General features: G+C 36.3%; 1 long non-coding RNA gene across 1 annotated transcript; it reads left to right on the top strand.

The window, feature by feature from the left end:
- Positions 1-15963: 15963 nt before the first annotated feature.
- On the top strand, positions 15964-16942 carry LOC115411575 (uncharacterized). Its single transcript, XR_003934237.1, has 2 exons — positions 15964-16091; positions 16840-16942. It is a non-coding gene; the product is annotated as an uncharacterized LOC115411575 (long non-coding RNA).
- Positions 16943-21843: the final 4901 nt, after the last annotated feature.

Genomic DNA, 21843 nt, shown 5'->3' with positions numbered 1-21843 from the left:
CGGGGCTATGATCTGGGGTTGATTCAGTTGGTCAGGTCTAAATTCAACATTATGGTCAGCTGACTACCTGAACAGGTTATTCCATCACTGGATTTGTTCTTCCCCGATGGCGCGGGTATATTCCAAGACGGCACTGCCAGGATCCATCAGGCTCAAAGTGTGAAAGAGTGGTTCAGGGAGCATGAGACACCATTTTCACACATGGATTGGCCACTACAGAGTCCAGACCTGAACCCCATTGAGAATCACTGGGATGTGCTGGAGAGGGTTTTACGCAGTGGTCAGACTCTCCCGTCATCAATACGAGATCATGGCGAAAAATTAATGCAACACTAGATGGAAATAAATCTTGTGACATTGCAGAAGCTTACTGAAACAATGCCACAGTGAATGTGTGCTTTTTTCTGGCCAGGCAGTGTATGTGTGCAGAAATGTCCTCATGAATGCATTATTATTATTATTATTATTATTATTATTATTATTATTATTATTATTATTATTATAAAATTCAGAAAAAAATTAACTTTGACTTACTATTCCCAAAATCTAATTAGATCTATTCTGGGTCACTGTCAATCTATAAACCCAATTTGGTATGAATTCAACCAATAGTTTTGCTGCTATACAAATTTGAATTTTCACCCATTTTAAGTAAATAGGGGAAAAAAAGATTTTAAAAATTCATAAAAAAATTTTAACTTTGACCTCCTTTTCCCAAAATGTAATCAGATCTATTCTGGGTCACTGGCAATCTATAAACCAAATATGGTATGAATACAAACAATAGCTTTGATGCTACAGACGTGAATATTGTCCCATTATACAGGGTGAGTCAGAAAAAACGCTCTTTTCATTTAAAGAAATTGTACCACTGAAATGGAAATGCTTATTTTTCTTTTGATCATACAGTCATATTGATGTGGTTATTGAGCATGTCTGACGATTGAATCATTGATTTATGGCATAGCATAACAGAGGGAATGTCCATTGTTTATTGTGCACCGAAATATCTGCCAACACAGTTTATGCCACCGTGAATGAAATTGAAATTGTCAACCATTACAGCATGTTTACTCGCCATCAAAATGTTTTGTCTCAACGAAGTCGTCCGGCACGACCTTCAACCTGGCTACCATTCAGATTGATGCAAATCTGTGCTCGTTGTCGCATCTCTAACACAGATCTTCTCGCCATTCGTGTTCGTCGTAGGGCTTGGATTTCAGCCGTGATGCGATTTCGGAGTTCCTGAAGAGTTTGTGGAACAGTCTGATACACACGGTTTTTAAGATACCCCCACAAGAAAAAATCAAGGGGGGTCAAGTCCGGGGATCTAGGTGGCCACTCTCTCTCCTGACCCAAACAGACAACTCGATGAGGAAATAATACCTGCAATCGCTGTGGTCTTGCCATGATGAAAACTCCCTGGGCACTGTCATGTAGGCCTATGTCCTGAGTGTGAAAGCAAAGCCCCGACTCCTGTAATTGTTGTCAATTTCAAGTTTGTTCACTGTGGCATACATTGTGTTGGCAGGTATTTCAGTGCCCAATAAACAATGGACCTTCTCTCTCTTATGCAATGCAATAAATCTATGACTACATCACCAGACATGCTCAATAACCACATCAATATGACTGTATGGTCAAAAGAAAAATCAGTGTTTCCGTTTTAGCAGTACAATTTCTTTAAATGGAAAGAGTGTTTTTTCTGACTCACCCTGTAAGTAAATGGGGAAAAAAAATTAAAAATCCATTAAAAATTTTGATGTTCTACTTTTCCCAAAATGTAATGACATCTGTTCTGGATCACTGGCAATCTATAATCCCAGTTTGGTATGAATTCAACTAATAGTTTTGCTGCTGCAGACATGTAAAATTTTGCTTATTATAAGTAAAGGGGGGGGGGGGGGGGGGGGGGGGGTGCATTATAAAATTCAGAAAAAAATTAAACTTTGATCTACTATTCCCAAAATCTAATTAGACCTATTCTGGGTCACTGGCAATATATAAACCCAATTTGGTATGAATTCAACCAATAGTTTTGCTGCTACACAAAGTTGAAGTTTCACCCATTATAAGTAAATGGGGGAAAAAACATTTTAAAAATTCATAAAAAATTTTTAACTTTGACCTACTTTTCCCAAAATGTAATCGGATCTATTCTGGGTCACTGGCAATCGATAAACCAAATATGGTATGAATACAGACAATAGCTTTGATGCTACAGACGTGAATATTCACCCATTATAAGTAAATGGGGGGAAAAAAAATTAAAAATCCATTAAAAATTTTGACTTTGTCCTACTTTTCCCAAAATGTAATGACATCTATTCTGAGTCACTGGCCATCTATAATCCCAGTTTGGTATGAATTCAACTAACAGTTTTGCTGCTGCAGACATTTGAAATTTTGCCCATTATAAGTAAATGGGGGAAAAAAAACAAAATTTAAAAAAATTCTTTTAAAAAATTTTACCTACTTTTCCCAAAAATGTAATGACATCTATTCCAAATCACTGGCAATCTACAGTCCCAGGTTGGTATGAATTCAACCACTAGTTTTCCTGCTACAGACATGTGAAATTTTGCTCATTATAAGTAAATCGGGGGGGCATTATAAAATTCAGAAAAAAATTAAACTTTGATCTACTATTCCCAAAATCTAACTAGATCTATTCTGGGTCACTGTCAGTCTATAAACCCAATTTGGTATGAATTCAACCAATAGTTTTGCTGCTACACAAATGTGAAATTTCACCCATTATAAGTAAATGGGGGAAAAAAAAAAAAAAAGATTTAAAAAATTCATAAAAATTTTTTAACTTTGACCTACTTTTCCCAAAATGTAATCAGATCTATTCTGGGTCACTGGCAATCTATAAACCCAATTTGGTATGAATTCAACCAATAGTTTTGCTGCTAGAGTGTTAACAAACAAACTGAACCAAAAACAATACCCCTTGCCTCACCTTCGGGGGGTGAGGTAATTATCTGAAACTTCTAAATCTATCCTGTTTTTTTTATCTTGGTAAGAACCAAATAGTTTGCAGTGTTAGTTTTGGTTGTTGTAATTTGCATTATGCAGATATCTACACACATGGACGCACCTGCACAGAAGTACTTTCCGCTTCTGTAGACGCCGGAGGAAAACACAAGGACAGAGTGAAAGAATGCCAGATGTATGAAAACACTACGACTGATCATTTCTATCATCCTCTGAGCGTAGGTCTGCAAATGTGTGACACGCTTTTGCTTCAGTGGGTATGCGTCAGTCCTGGCTAAACGAATGATGAAATGAAGCCAGATGGGAAAAGAACAAAACAGCTTCCTGAGAAAAGAGAAGGAGAGAGCGGGAGAGGGAAAAAAAAAAAAAAAATCCTATGAATGTCAGGCAAAGTCACAGGAGAGTGCACCATTTCATACAATAGCGATCTCAATCCCACAAAGAAGAAAGAGCAGGGAGAAGAGAAAAGTTACACTCCAATGGCCATGAAAGTATTGATTTCATAGAGAAAGTCTGCTGGAAAAGCAAGCACCACTTCTCTGGGTCCTGACAAGGCTGGGGCCTGATCATTGTTTTCGGAGCACCGGCTGAATTTATTCTGTTGTCTTCATATTCGTATGACAGTTTTTCGCACCAGCTTGCAAAAATATGTCTTCACTCTATGCTCAGCAGTTTCCCCGAGATGTGACATGTTTTTTTAGAACATTAATAATAAAAAAGGTGCTGCTCATTCCATGTTTGTTTTCAGAATTCTGCCAAATTTTACTGCGCTTCATTGACAGATATGCATACATAATCTCACTTTGCGCATAAATTAAGCAGACATGCAAAAATATAACGATTCTCTGGTACAATTCAGAAACGAGACCCAGTGCTACTTTTGTGCCAGTTTCTCTATATTTACCTTTTCTTTAGTGATTCATCACCATTTATTATAAAATTATCCTGTGTATTTTGTGTCTTTTCAGTGAACATCAGGTATTTTTCTGTTTTATTTACTGATCATGTAGATGTTCATAAAAGCTGAGATTAAACTTTATGATTATTATATCAAAAACAGAGAAAACTGATTTTTTCAACAAAATACATCATTAACGGAACATAAACCAAGTGTCTCCATCCATCGTCTCCATCATTAGTCACTTTTCTATTGACCGTCAAATTGCGCAAATATAACTTACGCATAAAAATTTACCTGATGTCAAAACAACAATTTTGCCAAAAGTCTCATTTTTCAATTAAAAGTTTTTGCGTTGCAAAAGGCAACATGTTTTTTTAGAATTAATAATAAAAAAAAAAAGTGCTGCTCATTCCATGTTTGTTTTCAGAATTCTGCCAAATTTTACTGCGCTTCATTGACAGATATGCATACATAATCTCACTTTGCGCATAAATTAAGCAGACATGCAAAAATATAACGATTCTCTGGTACAATTCAGAAACGAGACCCAGTGCTACTTTTGTGCCAGTTTCTCTATATTTACCTTTTCTTTAGTGATTCATCACCATTTATTATAACATTATCCTGTGTATTTTGTGTTTTTTCAGTGAACATCAGGTATTTGTCTATGTTTTATTTACTGATCATGTAGATGTTCATAAAAGCTGAGATTAAACTTTATGATTATTACATCAAAAACAGAGAAAACTGATTTTTTCAACAAAATACATCATTAACGGAACATAAACCAAGTGTCTCCATCCATCGTCTCCATCATTAGTCACTTTTCTATTGACCCTCAAATTGCGCAAATATAACTTACGCATAAAAATTTACCTGATGTCAAAACAACAATTTTGCCAAACGTCTCATTTTTCAATTAAAAGTTTTTGCGCTGCGAGAGGCAACATGTTTTTTTAGAACGTTAATAATAACAAAAAGTGCTGCTCATTCCATGTTTGTTTTCAGAATTCTGCCAAATTTTACTGTGCTTCATTGACAGATATGCATACATAATCTCACTTTGCACATAAATTAAGCAGACATGCAAAAATATAACGATTCTCTGGTACAATTCAGAAACGAGACCCAGTGCTACTTTTGTGCCAGTTTCTCTATATTTAACTTTTCTTGAGTGATTCAGTCATTTATTATAATATTATCCTGTGTATTTTGTGTTTTTTCAGAGAACATCAGGTATTTTTCTATTTTTTATTTACTGATCATGTAGATTTCCATAAAAACTGAGATTAAACTTTATGATTATTATATCAAGAACAGAGAAAACTGATTTTTTCAACAAAATACATCATTAACGGAACATAAACCAAGTGTCTCCATCCGCTGTCAATAATCGTCTTTCCATTGACCCTCAAATTGCGCAAATATAATTCACGCATTAAAATTTACCTAATGGCAAAAAAAAATAAAAAATTTTGCCAAACGTCTCATTTTTCAATTAAAAGTTTTTGCGCTGCAAGAGGCAACATGTTTTTTTTTAACATTAATAATAAAAAAAAGTGCTGCTCATTCCATGTTTGTTTTCAGAATTCTGCCAAATTTTACTGCGCTTCATTGACAGATATGCATACATAATCTCACTTTACGCATAAATTAAGCAGGCATGCAAAAATATAGATTCTCTGGTACAATTCAGAAACAAGACCCAGTGCTACTTTTGTGCCAGTTTCTCTATATTTAACTTTTCTTAAGTGATTCATCACCATTTATTATAATATTATCATGTGTATTTTGTGTTTTTTCAGTGAACATCAGGTATTTTTCTGTTTTATTTACTGATCATGTAGCTGTTCATAAAAGCTGAGATTAAACTTTATGATTATTATATCAAAAACAGAGAAAACTGATTTTTTCAACAAAATACATCATTAACGGAACATAAACCAAGTGTCTCCATCCATCGTCTCCATCATTAGTCACTTTTCTATTGACCCTCAAATTGCGCAAATATAACTTACGCATAAAAATTTACCTGATGTCAAAACAACAATTTTGCCAAAAGTCTCATTTTTCAATTAAAAGTTTTTGCGTTGCAAAAGGCAACATGTTTTTTTAGAACATTAATAATAAAAAAGGTGCTGCTCATTCCATGTTTGTTTTCAGAATTCTGCCAAATTTTACTGCGCTTCATTGACAGATATGCATACATAATCTCACTTTGCGCATAAATTAAGCAGACATGCAAAAATATAACGATTCTCTGGTACAATTCAGAAACAAGACCCAGTGCTACTTTTGTGCCAGTTTCTCTATATTTACCTTTTCTTTAGTGATTCATTCGTTTATTATAATATTATCCTGTGTATTTTGTGTTTTATCAGTGAACATCAGGTATTTGTCTATGTTTTATTTACTGATCATGTAGATGTTCATAAAAGCTGAGATTAAACTTTATGATTATTATATCAAAAACAGAGAAAACTGATTTTTTCAACAAAATACATCATTAACGGAACATAAACCAAGTGTCTCCATCCGCTTTCATTAGTCGTTTATCCATTGACCCTCAAATTGCGCAAATATAACTTGTGCATAAAAATTTACCTAATGGAAAAACGACAATTAATGGAAAAACCAACATTACGCACTTCTGTTTTTTCGACATTTAGTAAATATCGGTAAAATTTTGCGCAGATGTCCAATGGAAAAACGACTATTGATCAAACTTCATAGGTTTTACTGGTGAATCAGTGTTGTTGAAGATGACGGTGTTTCCATGGTAACTCCAGAGTCTCTGAACATCCAAATGGGTAAAATCTGATGACCATGAAAAGATGACAAACTGCATTTTACATCATGTATTGATAGGATTAGTGGATCAGAGGTTATTAAACATTTAGATCAGTAGATGGTTCTGGTCATCGGTAGGTGTTTGGGTTTTTATGGGTTAAAGTTTAATAATTCAACAAATGACACACACACACACAAAAAAAAAAAAAATATTTGGTGCTGGTTAATGTTAGCATGTTTGCAAACTAACAGCATCTGCCAAATGGATCTTTATTGATTTCCTTGATACACAATAAGGCTTTTATATCTTCACACTTGGTGCTTTGCTGCCCAGTTCAGAGGAAGGTGAATGAAGGAACGGCTGCATTTAAGGGATGGACACAGTGGACCACAAAAAGGGAAGCGATGAACTGCTGTAAACAGATCAAGGGCTTAAACAGTATTTAAGACACTTAGAAAGAAAAAAATGTGTCAGTTTAATTCATGATATGGTCAGATTATTTTCATTATTTGATGCGTTTGTCTCTTAAATGTGTCCCTAACTGCACTCAGTCAGTCTCATCGCTCCCAATCATTGTGTGTTTTTTAAATATTTTATTTAAGGTTTTTCACTATAACAACACTGAACAAACACCAACACTTTTACATATATACAGAATAATAAAACATGAAACAAACTAAAAAAAAAAACACCACAATGTTCACATACATAACCACAAATGTACTGTAAAATAAATAAGTAAACAAGTGGTTCCAGGTACAACAAACCCCACCCCTTGTACATATTGTAGCATATTTTGGCATCGATCCAGCTGATGTCATCATGTCTATGCATGTGGTGATGTCAGCATATCACCTGTCTCTATATATATGTCGAGGCCCAAAACGGAATCTGGCCCGATTCAGAATCAGGCCGGCCCAGAGTGGAATTCTATTCTAGGCCGGCCTAGAATGGAATCCTGCTGCTATAATGTTATTTTTATACCATGTTTAATGCAAATGATCTAAATTATTACAAAAATCAATACATGGAATTTGCAAATATGTGAAAAAAATGAAACAAACAACATTTTAATTGTAAACTATAATACACTTTATTTACAAATAGAACCTAGTGGTACTCCCCACCAATATATGGTACAGTGAAATCGACTGAAATTGACAATAGTTACTCAAGGTATGTAAGACTGAAAATGTAAAATTATGACAAATTATGCAATTATGGATCATTTGCATTAAACATGGTATAAAAATAACATTATAGCAGCAGGATTCCATTCTAGGCCGGCCTAGAATAGAATTCCATTCTGGGCCAGCCCGATTCTGAATCGGGCCAGATTCCGTTTTGGGCCTCGACATATACACTGAACAAAAGAAACGCAATTTTTGGTCGTTAATTTAGGCAAGAGTTCAGCTGTCCTGTTGAGTTGTCAACTGAGATACACATTACAATAAGTGAGTTGTAACCACTGGAGCGTGTGTTTGCAGGCAAACACGACCACGAGTGGTGTTGAGCACGTGTACAAAGTATCGGAGGTGCGGTATGTTTTGAGTGATATGGTAGTGGGAGCAACAAATGGGAGTGGCAATTCCCTTTGTTTATCCGGGGGCTATAAAAAGAAATGGTAAGATTCAAAAGTTACTGCATTACCACGATGCCTCGCCTTAACGATAATCTGAGAGAACGCGCCATTGGTATGCTTGATGCTGGTTTAACGGCTCGCAACGTTGCCAGACGTCTGCAAGTGCACGAGTCCACCATCAGTAGGCTGAGGACACGATTCCGTGACACAGGGACCACTCGGGACAGACCAAGATCTGGAAGACCACGTGTGACCACCCGTAATCAGGATCGCCATATTCGCTTGGCCCATCTCCGTGACCGTCAACTCAGTGCTACAAGGACAGCAAGAGAGACCCACTGTAAATTTCACAGCTGGATATAAATATCTCATATGAAACCAATATTCATAATAAAACTCCCATATAAACCAATACCGAAACATACTTACGTTTCTTTTGTTGTTCAGTATATGTGCCAAGTTTGAAGTAAATATGAAACAAAATTGATGTTTTTAATAGACATGTAAAATTTCACCCATTTTAAGTAAATGGAAAAAAAAAAAAAAAATTAAAAAATTCATAAAAAATTTGAACTTTGACCTACTTTTCCCAAAATGTAGTCACATCTATTCTGGGTCACTGGCAATCTATTAGCCCAATTTGGTATGAATCCAACCAATAGTTTTGCTGCTAAAATGTTAAAGGTAGGGTGGGAGATCCTGGAAAAACGGGTCGAGCAAGCTACATTTTGAAAATACACAATTCAAAAATCCAAACCCCTTTTTTCACAGTGGATCTACAAACACACAAAACATTTAACCCTTTCATGCATAGTGGTCACTCCAGTGGACAGTTCTTCTCCAGCTGTTCTCTTGTATATTCATGGGTTTTGTTGTTTTAGTTCCATATCAGCCAACACAGTGGACACCTGTGCATCATCCCAAACACTGCAGTTCATACAATTACTGTAACGCTGCTGTTCTTGATAAACCTGATCTGCAGTAACATGTTTTAGTGTAAATAAGTTGCTAATTGTTATTAGACTGTAATTAACAGTTTTCTGAAACAAAAAGTTATTTTTTGGGGTTTTTTTTTGCATATCCTCTTGAGACCCAGCAATGCATTTTGTCCTCTATAGGGGACAAAAGTTTGACAGTTTAACTAAAATGCTGTCCATTGCAAAGGACATTCCATTAAAAAATCAATCAGTAAATACAAATGATTTTAAAAATGTATCTGAAAAAAGTGTTGCATTATGCAGTTTCCAATCACGACAATTTTTTAGTGTAAAAAAGCTAAAATTGTCAATTTCCTGGGTCTCAGGAGGATATTATCTTCATGAAATGAGTAATAACTAGTATTTGAGTATGATAAAATGTGAGGAAACATCAGATTAGCTGCATTAAAAATTTTTTATTTCATAGTTTTCACACAATATATCACTTTCACATGCACTGATAGGTTAACTGGTTAATCTAAATTACCCATAGCTGTGAATGTGAGAGTGATTGTTTGTCTCTATATGTCAGCCCTGCGATGAACTGGCGAAATGTCCAGGGTGTACCCCACCTTTGCCCGTAAGTAGCTGGGATAGGCTCCAAGCGACCCCCATGACCCTAGTGAGGATAAAGCAGGTTCAGATAATGAATGAATGAATGAATGAATATCACTTTCTGATAATGAGTTTTAAATACAGGGTGGGGAAGCAAAATTTACAATGAACATTTAGTTGTTTTTTCTCAGCAGGCACTACGTCAATAGTTTTGAAACCAAACATATACTGATGTCATAATCATACCTAACACTATTATCCATACCTTTTCAGAAACTTTTGCCCATATGAGTAATCAGGAAAGCAAACGTCAAAGAGTGTGTGATTTTCTGAATGCACTCGTCACACCAAAGGAGATTTCAAAAATAGTTGGAGTGTCCATAAAGACTGTTTATAATGGAAAGAAGAGAATGACTATGAGCAAAACTATTACGAGAAAGTCTGGAAGATACTATTAAAGAAGAATGGGAGAAGTTGTCACCTGAATATTTGAGGAACACTTGCACAAGTTTCAGGAAGTGTGTGAAGGCAGTTATTGAGAAAGAAGGAGGACACATAGAATAAAAACATTTTCTATTGTATAAATTTTCTTGTGGCAAATAAATTCTCATGACTTTCAATAAACTAATTGGTCATACACTGTCTTTCAGTCCCTGCCTCAAAATATTGTAAATCCCCACCCTGTAAATGTTTCTTTGCTTCAAAAATTAAACGTATTGTGTCCAGCTGAGTGGACATTTTTGTCACTCCACAAAAAAATAGGTTCATAAAAAAAAATTTCAATTGTATTGCTTTTTTCATGCCTAAAGAGGACTAAAAACACTTAAGAAAAAAATATTGACTAAGGTTCTTATAATTCATGCATGAAAGGGTTAATAACAGGCAGAGTATTGGTAAAACTGCATCGACTTCTCTAAAGACATTTCAGGTTGGACATATTTGTTCAGGTTATTCACATTTTTTTGTGAAAGGATTGTTTGTAAATGTCAATATTTTCATGTAATTTTACTTTTTTACACTCAATAAAAGACAAAACTTTGGAGTTGTCATTATCGTAGTATTTTACTGATCTGAGCTATTTGAGATTGAAGTGTAAGTGGAAAGTGGAAAATGAACTAAAATGATTGTTGTGAAATTTTTTTGCATTTACAATTTCATCCCATGGGCTAGAGCGGACCCTTTAATGGACCATTTTTGGCCCACGAGCCATATATTTGACAGTCTGTTCTGAAATACATCTATATGAAGGTAAATAATATCACCTTACATAAATCCGTTTATGTTTTTTATTATCGATTAAGTGTAGCACAACAAATCAAATCACATGGAATTGAATCAAACTGAATCGTTCTATATTAAAATCATATTCCAGTCCGTGTGTCCAGTCGCATACTGAATCATCTTCCAAACCAGGAGATGCACATCCTTAAAAATTACCGTTCTTGACACGTGCTTTATTCTTACCACGGCGTGAATGTTAATAAATCAGAATCATCCTAAATTGATAGTCGCAAGCCCACCATTTGTAATCAGGTTTCCATGAGGTGGAGAAAAAGGTGAAGTTATTGTTAAAAAAAAAAAAAAAAAAAAAAAAAAAAAAAAAAAAAAAGCAATTGTGCCTGAGGTGGAAGCAAAGATCTGAGCTGCAATAACTGAAACAGTGAATGTTATGTCTCCTGAGATGTTAAAAAGAAATGGTTTGACGTTGAAGTTAATGCGGGAATAAAAAAATAAAAATAAAAAAATAACAGCCCTGTTCAAATCAATAAAAAACAATGAAATCCAAGCCTGTTATATTTCAATACAGATATTCTTACACACTCATTTATGGTCATTTATCAGTCGTAGGAAGAACTGATCAAACTTAGTCCTTCACCGTGAGCGAGAGAGAAATTAAAGCCTGACTCTCCAATAGCGTTTCCATCGTAAAACCACAGATAACCGCATGCATGCACTGTAAAAGAAAGTTCTAGAGGCAACATTCACCCAAAGCACAACTTCCTCATGTCTGGTTTCAGGTGTGCTATGCCCAGAGTTTCGTCTCTCAGGATCGTTCGGCAAGAAAGTTTGGTGGAAAAGGAAAGAGAAAGAGAGCGGAATAACCACAGTTGTTTTGTTCCACCTGCACATGCTGTAATGGTTACTGGCTGGAGGTAACACTTCAGAGCCCAAATATAGAAAAGCAAAAGAAAAAAAAACAATCCAGGAGAAGAAAAGGGTCTCTGCAGGTTCATATACCACTACAAGGTTTACAGGTGCTAGTGTGCTTGTGTGATGTTTGTGTTAGAGTCTGTTTATGATCAGAAATGGTTGTTTGGTGATGTTAGCGGACTCATTTCTAAGCTAACAACAACTGTGCATTGTACAGGGTGAGTCAGAAAAAACGCTCTTTCCATTTAAAGAAATTGTACTGCTAAAACGGAAACACTGATTTTTCTTTTGACCATACAGTCATATTGATGTGGTTATTGAGCATGTCTGGTGATGTAGTCATTGCATAAGAGAGAGAAGGTCCATTGTTTATTGGGCACTGAAATACCTGCCAACACAATGTATGCCACAGTGAACAAACTTGAAATTGACAACAATTACAGGAGTCGGGGCTTTGCTTTCACACTCAGGACATAGGCCTACATGACAGTGCCCAGGGAGTTTTCATCATGGCAAGACCACAGCGATTGCAGGTATTATTTCCTCATCGAGTTGTTAATTACAGTCTAATAAAAATAATAAGCTATTACTTTACACTCAAACATGTTACTGGAGATCAATTTTATCAAGAGCAGCAAAGTTATAGTAATAGTATCAATTGCAGTGTATGGGATGATGCATGAGCGCCCAATGTGTTGGCTGATATGGAACAAAAACGACAAAATCCATGAATATACAGGGTGAGTCAGAAAAAACGCTCTTTCCATTTAAAGAAATTGTACTGCTAAAACGGAAACACTGATTTTTCTTTTGACCATACAGTCATATTGATGTGGTTATTGAGCATGTCTGGTGATGTAGTCATAGATTTATCGCATTGCATAAGAGAGAGAAGGTCCATTGTTTATTGGGCACTGAAATACCTGCCAACACAATGTATGCCACAGTGAACAAACTTGAAATTGACAACAATTACAGGAGTCGGGGCTTTGCTTTCACACTCAGGACATAGGCCTACATGACAGTGCCCAGGGAGTTTTCATCATGGCAAGACCACAGCGATTGCAGGTATTATTTCCTCATCGAGTTGTCTGTTTGGGTCAGGAGAGAGAGTGGCCACCTAGATCCCTGGACTTGACCCCCCTTGATTTTTTCTTGTGGGGGTATCTTAAAAACCGTGTGTATCAGACTGTTCCACAAACTCTTCAGGAACTCCGAAATCGCATCACGGCTTGTGACGTTGACTGGCCGTTTAGCGGGTGGAGGTCCGTGAAATGAGAAGGAGATGAGGCAGAGGCAGGAGATGGTTTTAAAAAAAAATATTTTCAATATTATCTATTTCACACAAAGTGCAAGTGCTGAAAGTGCAAAGGCTAAAAAGTGCAAATGCCAAAAAAAAAGTGCAAGTGCATGTGGAGGTTGGAGCAGCAGTGTCTTCTCCAGCAGTCGAACCCAACTGATGAAAATGGGCGCCTTTTATATTGTTCAACTTAACTGGCTAAAACCACTACAACTCCATAGGGAAGTTACAACTCAATATAAATTGCTAAAACTAATCTAAAACCTCCATAACTAAAACCCACAACCATAACCTATCTAAAACCCAAGCTAAATATCTAAAACTCTAAATCTAAACACCAAAGTTAAATAAAAACCCATAAACCAATAAAATACATCTCCAGACTCCCCCACACATTTCCCTGGCTTGGTCCAGGCCGGAACCTTCTTAAGGGCTGTTGTTCACACTGGGACTCTTTTTGCTGACGGACCTGGACACAAGGACAGGGTAAGCACAAACACTAAAACACCATTCACTAAAACACTTTAAAATCCACTCACACAGACACTAAACAAACTAAACTTAAATACTGCACATTTATATTGCACTTTATCTTTGTGTCTTAATTTGTGTCTCCTTTTCTCCAGGGCCAAGCAATCATCAATCAATTAAAATACAAGCACCACTGGACGTAAAACTGAAAAGGAAAGACAATAAAATCAATAAACTACTTTAAAAAACCAATTGCGTGCAATTACTGTTTGTGCAAATATGTTTAAAGTGCTGTGCTGTAAACTACACGTGCAAGTTAAAGTGCTTAAGTGAACACAAGTGTCGGTATTTGGTACTTAAGTGACACAGCTGTTTGTCACACGGCTGAAATCCAAGCCCTACGACGAACACGAATGGCGAGAAGAGCTGTGTTAGAGATGCGACAACGAGCACAGATTTGCATCAATCTGAATGGTAGCCAGGTTGAAGGTCGTGCCGGACGACTTAGTTGAGACAAAACATTTTGATGGCGAGTAAACATGCTGTAATAGTTGACAATTTCAATTTCATTCACGGTGGCATAAACTGTGTTGGCAGATATTTCGGTGCACAATAAACAATGGACATTCCCTCTGTTATGCTATGCCATAAGTCAATGATTCAATCGCCAGACATGCTCAATAACCACATCAATATGACTGTATAATCAAAAGAAAAATAAGCATTTCCATTTCAGTGGTACAATTTCTTTAAATGAAAAGAGCGTTTTTTCTGACTCACCCTGTAGAGTCCACCAGCCTGGGGTCGTTTGTATAAAAATCTAACATTACATTTTAGTCTGGGTTTGAAATAATCTGTCATTCATTAGGATTTGAAAAATAAAAACCATATATCAATTTTAATTTCAAACCAAAAACCAATTTGCTGTCACAATGTATAAATTATGACCCTTTATTTGTCTAGGGCAGTGGTTCTCAGTCTTTTTCTGTCAGACCCCCCTCAACCCCAGCAACATTGTAACACTGGTGCAATTCTAACTTTTATGGAAAGAAACATTAATATTGTAATAATACTTTTTGCTTTTCCTTGAATAGTTTGTTGTGCAAATCCTACTATAATGGACAATCTGTGTCCGAAGGGCGTCTGATCGATGTCCCGATGTTGCAGCACGGAGGGCATGTGGGTGCAATTCCACTGTTGCACCATGGGAGGGCGCTATCGTACAATGGCACTACGGGTGCATTGCCGCTAGTTAAAAATAATTTACATTTTTGCTTGAACAATACAAATAAACTCAGCGAGACTGCTCCTTTAGACAATATTTTTCCAAAGAAAAATAGGAAATGGGCAGTTGTCTTACAACTAGGGATGGGAATCGTTAAGAATTTAATGATTCTGATTCCATTATCGATATTGCTTATCGATCTGATTCCTTATCAATTCTCTTATCAATTCTCATTGGGTGAGGGAATAAAAGAGTACAAACAGGTGTGTTTGCATTAACTGTCTTTTATATTTCTATCTCTGCACAGGAAATATAACGTATACAGCATGAACAAATAATGATAACAGATGACGCCGGGCCCAGTTCAGGTGGGGGGGGGGCAGTGAAAGTGAAACTAAAGACACTTTACTAATTCCTCTATTGCTGCATTTCTACTACGTGGAACCGGTTCGACTCGGCTCGGCTCGTCTCCCGTTGTTGTGCACCTCATTTCCTTTCCCTTCTTACCTTCGGAAACTTGTACTTGAGGAGTTACGACATTTGTTGCCTGCACCGGAACCGGCCCGGCGTTCACTCTGCTGCCACATTCACAAGCACCGCTAGGTAGCATATAAAATACATGACATTCCTGTAAATGATTCACACGCTGTGGACAAATGTTTGAGGATAGTGGGGGGATTCCACCCTTTTGAAGACATGGAAGCTTTGACAGTGTTCCAGTGGACCTGGTGTCGTCTGTTTAGACTGTTTCTGCCTCAACACCATGTTGGCTACGTTCTGACCAAAACAATGCAGCGTACGCACAACGAAAGCGGAATTGATAAGCAGAATCGTTAAGCAGGCAGGCAAACGATTACAAGGAAATGAGCTACTGGGAACCGGTTCTCAAAAAGAACTGGTTCTCGATTCCCATCCCTACTTACAACTATGACAATAAAGTTACTTTTTTTAGAACAACAAACACATTTTGGTAACAAAAATGAACATTTTAACAATATCGGTGGCTGCAATGAGCCTGTTTACATTACACATCTCAGAACATTAAAGTACAAACTGTACAAAAACAGAAACATTGCACATTTTCTTTTCCAGTCCAATCCGTGTCCAATCTCCAAACCTAAACCCTTTGTCTAGTCCAGTGTTTCCCCAACCACTGTGCTGCGGTACGGAAGTGTGCCATCAGAATTCATCAGGTGTACCGTGGAAGACAATTCATTTCACCTAAATGGTACTGTAAGCCAGCAGTGTGATATAGATATGTACGACTGCACACGCTGACTTTTTGGCCCCGATACGGTGCATTCTGATGATAAAAACCCCCGCCCCAACCTGATCCGCTAGGCCCGCACAGGGATATGCCATTTTATATGAGATTTTTTTTTTCAAATTAATGTTAGCGGAACCAACAGGGTCTATTATTATTGTTATTATTATTATTATTATTATTATTATTATTATTATTATTATTATTATTATTATTATGCACTTACTCGTAGTTGCTTTCAGCGATCTTGTATTTGTGCACTGATTTATTTATGTTTGTCACATTGCACTTTGGATGTTGGCTGATGTCTGTGGTAAACTGCAAATGAATTGCCTGTGTGGGATAAATAAAATTTTCTCAATCTGAATTTATTATACGACGATGGAAAGCCAGGGGGGTCCATCTGAGGGGTCGCTGACACACCTCCCTCAGCTTTCTCGTTCCAAATGCCCCACAACAATGTCACTCTGAGTACGTAAATTCAGACTAGATTTGCATAATATTTCAAAAAATATACTTTTTGGGACATTTTTGTTTGGTGGTGTGCCTTGGGATTTTTCTAATGTAAAATATGTGCCATGACTCAAAAAGGTTGGGAAACACTGGTCTAGTCTAGTGACAGATCACCACGGCAGTAGATTTGTTAGTTGTACGTCGCTAAAATGAGTCCAGGTGCTCCAATGCTAAGACATTAGTTCCACCTGCTACATGTTCTAACCTGAAGAGAGAGAGAGAAAAAAAAAAAAAAAAAAAACACCACACTTTCCACATGTACAATCTTGTTAGCCTAATTTTAGCAGCTTAACTCCCTTAAAATGGTCAAATCAAATGTATTTACACAAAAACAAAATGAAAAACAAGATCAGTTAAAGTAGAACAAGGTAAAAAAGAACCACAAAGGGACATCAGAGCCTCCAAGGCCAATGCAGCAAACAAACAAAAAACAAAGAAAAAACACACTTATGTAGAAAAGAAACTCAAACTGGCTGAAAATAAAAAGATGGAAAAGCTTTGCTCTCTAGCTTTCCACAAAACAGGGATAAAAAAAAAAAAATGTTGGGGAACCCAAACAGAAGCTTCACGTAGACGTAAAGTCATGGTGACATTAACACAGTGAGGTAAAGGGCAACCACAGCTGCTCATAAACACACATAACATCCAGCACCGACGCAAACAGGGAGTTTTAGAATGAAATGAAAGGGTCTATATAGACTCCACTGATCACCAGATAAGGCTCAGGTGCAGAGGGGCGTGGTCAGGCATTCAGAGGGAGGGGCTTAGCACACCTGAAACACATAAGGACGGGAAGAGGACACAGAGGTCAATGACCGTCACAAAAATCTATTCAGAAATATATTTTCTTATCTTATCTGTTTGGAAACAATTCATTTTTTGTTTTCAGACAGGAAACAGAAGTGAAGTGTATATTAAAATAAAATGTACAATAAAAATTAAAAAAAAAAAAAAAAAAAAAAAAAAGATTATTCCATTCCATTCCATTTGACCAATCTGCAAATAATGGCCTGTATCTGGTAAAATATTAATTGTAGTCTATCACTAATCTTATCAAAAGGCAGCCACTTCACAGCTTTCGATAATAATGGAAGTATTTGTTACTTCCGCCAGGAGGTATTGTGATCATTTTGTTTTGTGTGCATGCATGTTTGTTTGTTTGTTTGTTTGTTTGTTTGTTAGCAAGATAACTCAGAAAGTTATGGACGGATTTTCATGAAATTTTCAGGAAATGTTGATACTGGTGTAACCGGTGGTGTCGGACTCTGCGTTGTGTTCTTTTTCTCTTTTAATGATGAGACCCGCACGTGTGTGTCTTTGGAGATAGTCTCCGTTTATTGATCTGACAAAATGATAAAACATAACCTCCGGTCAGTACCCCATGTAAAGCGCACTCCTCTCCCACAGAAAACCGGAACAAAAGGGCGCAAAATACATTGAATTATTAAAACAAAATACAACATACCTGACAAAATGATAAAACATAACCTCCGGTCAGTACCCCATGTAAAGCGCACTCCTGCACAAACCAAATAATAAAGAAACATGTTTAAATACATTATAAGTGCCTAATACAGCCTAAACTAGCTGGTTCATGTAAAAAAAAATTAAATTAACAAAGGTTAAACCAAAAATTTCTACGAACTACATGGCTGCTTACCTCTCCCACAGAAAACCGGAACAAAAGGGAGGAGGCAAAGGCGCGAAAACTCAAGTTATAGTGCGCAGCGTTACACTGTAAACGGTTCGATGGGGAACAGACCAAAACAAAAAGTTCCACACACACTGATCCGGAGGCCCACAATGTCAGGTACTAAACCAAAAGAAATTAAAATAAAATGCACAGATTTTGTGTAATTATAACAATACACAATATAATGTACCCACATTGCTGCTAGATTATTGACCCTGTTACACTGGCACAAGGACAAAATGATTAAATTTTGGTGGTGATCGGGGGGGCAGATCTGTCTTGGCAGAGGTCTGCGCTCTCCAAGTGCTTTTCTTGTTATACATTTAGTTCTATGTAAATTGTTGAAAAAAAAAAAAAAAAAAGTCCATGCAATATTTCACTGCACTTTAGAATACAATAAAGCTACCAGAATATTAAATCTCTTCATTAACTTATTCATTACAATAGTTTTAGACACCTCTGTCTTGAATCCAAGGTTTTCATTTCACTTTAATAACCCTGATAAGCGCCCAAAGGCAAAGAAATTGTAATTTTTGTAAACTACACAATCAAATATGCCAGATAAAAAAATGTAAAAAAAAAAAAAAAAAAAAAAAAAAAACGACAACATAAAGTTCAGACCTAAATCATTTTGAAAAGGAGTGATAAAAATGTTAATTTTCAGTTGATAAAAATAAAATGTCTATTAACCTTTTAAGTACCAAAGTCGCAATATTGCAACAAGCCACATAACTGAATGAAATAGACCATAGCTCCAGATAGAGTTGCCAAATTTTGTTGCCACCTAACACCAATAGATGGCCGACATGTGCTCCTTCAATCCTAACACCATTTCAGGGCATGTTTCTATTCAAAGTGAAAAAGAAAATCCAGTTTAAAGGTGTGGTCCTGAGCTGGTTCAGTAAGTAAGTAAAGTGTATTTAGTTTTAGTTTGGATAGATAAAGAACAGATTTGGCTTCTCTGCGACTTGGCTACAAGGCTACTGTAACTTACTACATTTTACTTTCGACTAATGTTTAAGTTCATTTATATTAAGGTTAAGATAACAAAAACAAAAAAAAAAACCACAGAGAAAACTTCCATGTACTGTAAATATTTTCAAAGTTCAATTTTACTAAAAATGACACAATCTAAAATGGCCGCCGCCCTTCGATGTTACATTGAATACACTGACTCCCATCATAAACTTTGGTCATACCTGATACTTTTCTCATTTACAGTATGACTTTATCTCTAACCACTTCCAAGCTACAAGTTTTTGAAGTCTTGACATTATAATTGAATATTCTTAAAAGAAAAAAACAAAGACTGATCTCATGGAATTGCGTTGTATGTCACACCTGTACTTTTTGCATTTGGTGTGCTATATGTACGCATTTTCATCTTTTCACGTTATTCAACGCCATTTGATGGCTTGTCAATGTATGCCAAGATCTCCAGTTTACATATTCATAACCCTAACCCTAAACCAAACGACTAATCGCGCTAACCCTTAACCCCTAACCCAGTGGTTTCCAACATTTTTTGGCTCGTGACCCCATTTTAACGTCACATATTTCTAGTGACCCCAGACATTCAAAACAGAGGCTTTTTTTTGGCTAACATTAATTTGTTTTTGATCATGTAATAGTTTGCTATACTATGTTGCACAAAAACATTAATTTTACACAACATTGAGTCTATATAATGTATATTATTATGGACAGAGGCAGTAAAGCCAGGTGTAGATTACTGCACAAAGTGAGAATGTTATTTTCCTTGGTCAGGATATGTACAGTCAGTCCAGCTTGGATTTACAAGGCTGACAATTAATACTGAATAAGCAATAACTCAAACTATGAATTATGAAAGAGCTGCAGCATCTGAAACCAACCACAACTAGAAGCACTCGGAGAGCGCAGACCTCCGCCAAGGCTGATCAGTGCCTGCCCCCCCCCCCCCCCATGGGCCCCCCCACCCCCGATCACCACCAAAATTTAATAATTTCTTCCTTATCCCATTTCCAACAAACCCTGAAAATTTCATCCAAATCTGTCCATAACTTTTTGAGTTATGTTGCACACTAACGGACAAACAAACAAACAAACAAACAAACAAACAAACAAACAAACCCTGGCAAAAACATAACCTCCTTGGCGGAGGTAATGAACATTTGACAGATAAACAGAACCACAGTGCTGCAGTTTCAACTTCACAGTTTGTCATGTCTTTTATACATTGAGATTGTCTCTCTCAACTCACCATATATTTTTTATTAGTAAGTTGTTTTTATTATTATTATTATTATTATTATTATTTTTATTTATTTATTTATTTATTTATTTATTTATTTATTTATTTTTTATCAATTACTAAAAATTTCAGGTGACCCCATTTGAATTCCAGGCGACCATAAGTGGGGTCCCAAACCCAAGGTTGAAAAACACTATAAACCTAAACCTAATCGCTAATCGCATGTTATTTTACGCAGCAAGAACACACACACTGAAAGCTTATAACGCGTACAGATAACACGCCAATTAAAAGTGGCGTGTTATCTGTACGCAAAACACGATATCACGTTGAAAAAAAACGTTTATTGTAGGGCATAGATGTCAAACACGCAGCCCGGAGGCCAAATCCGGCCCCTGAGATGAATTTGTGAAATGCAAAAATTACACTGACGATATTAACAATCAAGGATGTTAGAATCATTTTAGGTCAATTCAATCACAAGTGGGTCAGACCAGTGAAATACCATCATAATAACCTTTAAATAATGAAAACTGTAAATTTTTCTCTTTGTTGTAGTGTAAAAAAAAGTTAAACTACACCAAAAATGTTTACATTTACAGACTAGCCTTTTACAAAAAATGGGAATAAACTGAAATTTCCTAAGAGAAGTATGTGGAATTTTAACAATATTCTGCCTGTTATTAAATGCTTTGTGTATTTGTAGATCCACTGTGATTTGTACCTTCTGATGCACATGAATAAATGACAAACTAAGGCATATTATTGTTTAAATTGCAAATATTTTTCTCAAGAATTTCCAGGTTCATATTTGTTCATGTTATGTTCAAGTACAGTTCGTAGATGTAATTGTTTTCATTACGGAATTTGACTTTTTTCACTCAAAAACATAGAAAAATACTTTGGAGTTGACATTATTTATCAGTTTTTATCCTATCATTTACATTATTTTACTGGTCCGGCCCACTTTGGATCATATTAGGTTGGATGTGGCCCCTGAACTGAATTGAATTTGACTCCCCTGTTGTAGGGGGTGCAGGGGGAGTTCATTCAGAGGCTCAGGGGGTCGGGCGTTGTGATCCAATTCTACAAATGAACCCAGACACCTATCACCCCTAACCAAGCTATATGGTTTAGTTGCTATTTACATTTATGATCTTTTTCATTGTAATATGATGTTGTTGTTG

This window comes from Sphaeramia orbicularis, chromosome 20, assembly GCF_902148855.1.
Source record: "Sphaeramia orbicularis chromosome 20, fSphaOr1.1, whole genome shotgun sequence".
In the NCBI taxonomy this organism is placed as follows: Eukaryota; Metazoa; Chordata; class Actinopteri; order Kurtiformes; family Apogonidae; genus Sphaeramia; species Sphaeramia orbicularis.
This window is presented reverse-complemented; position numbering and strand designations above follow the sequence as displayed.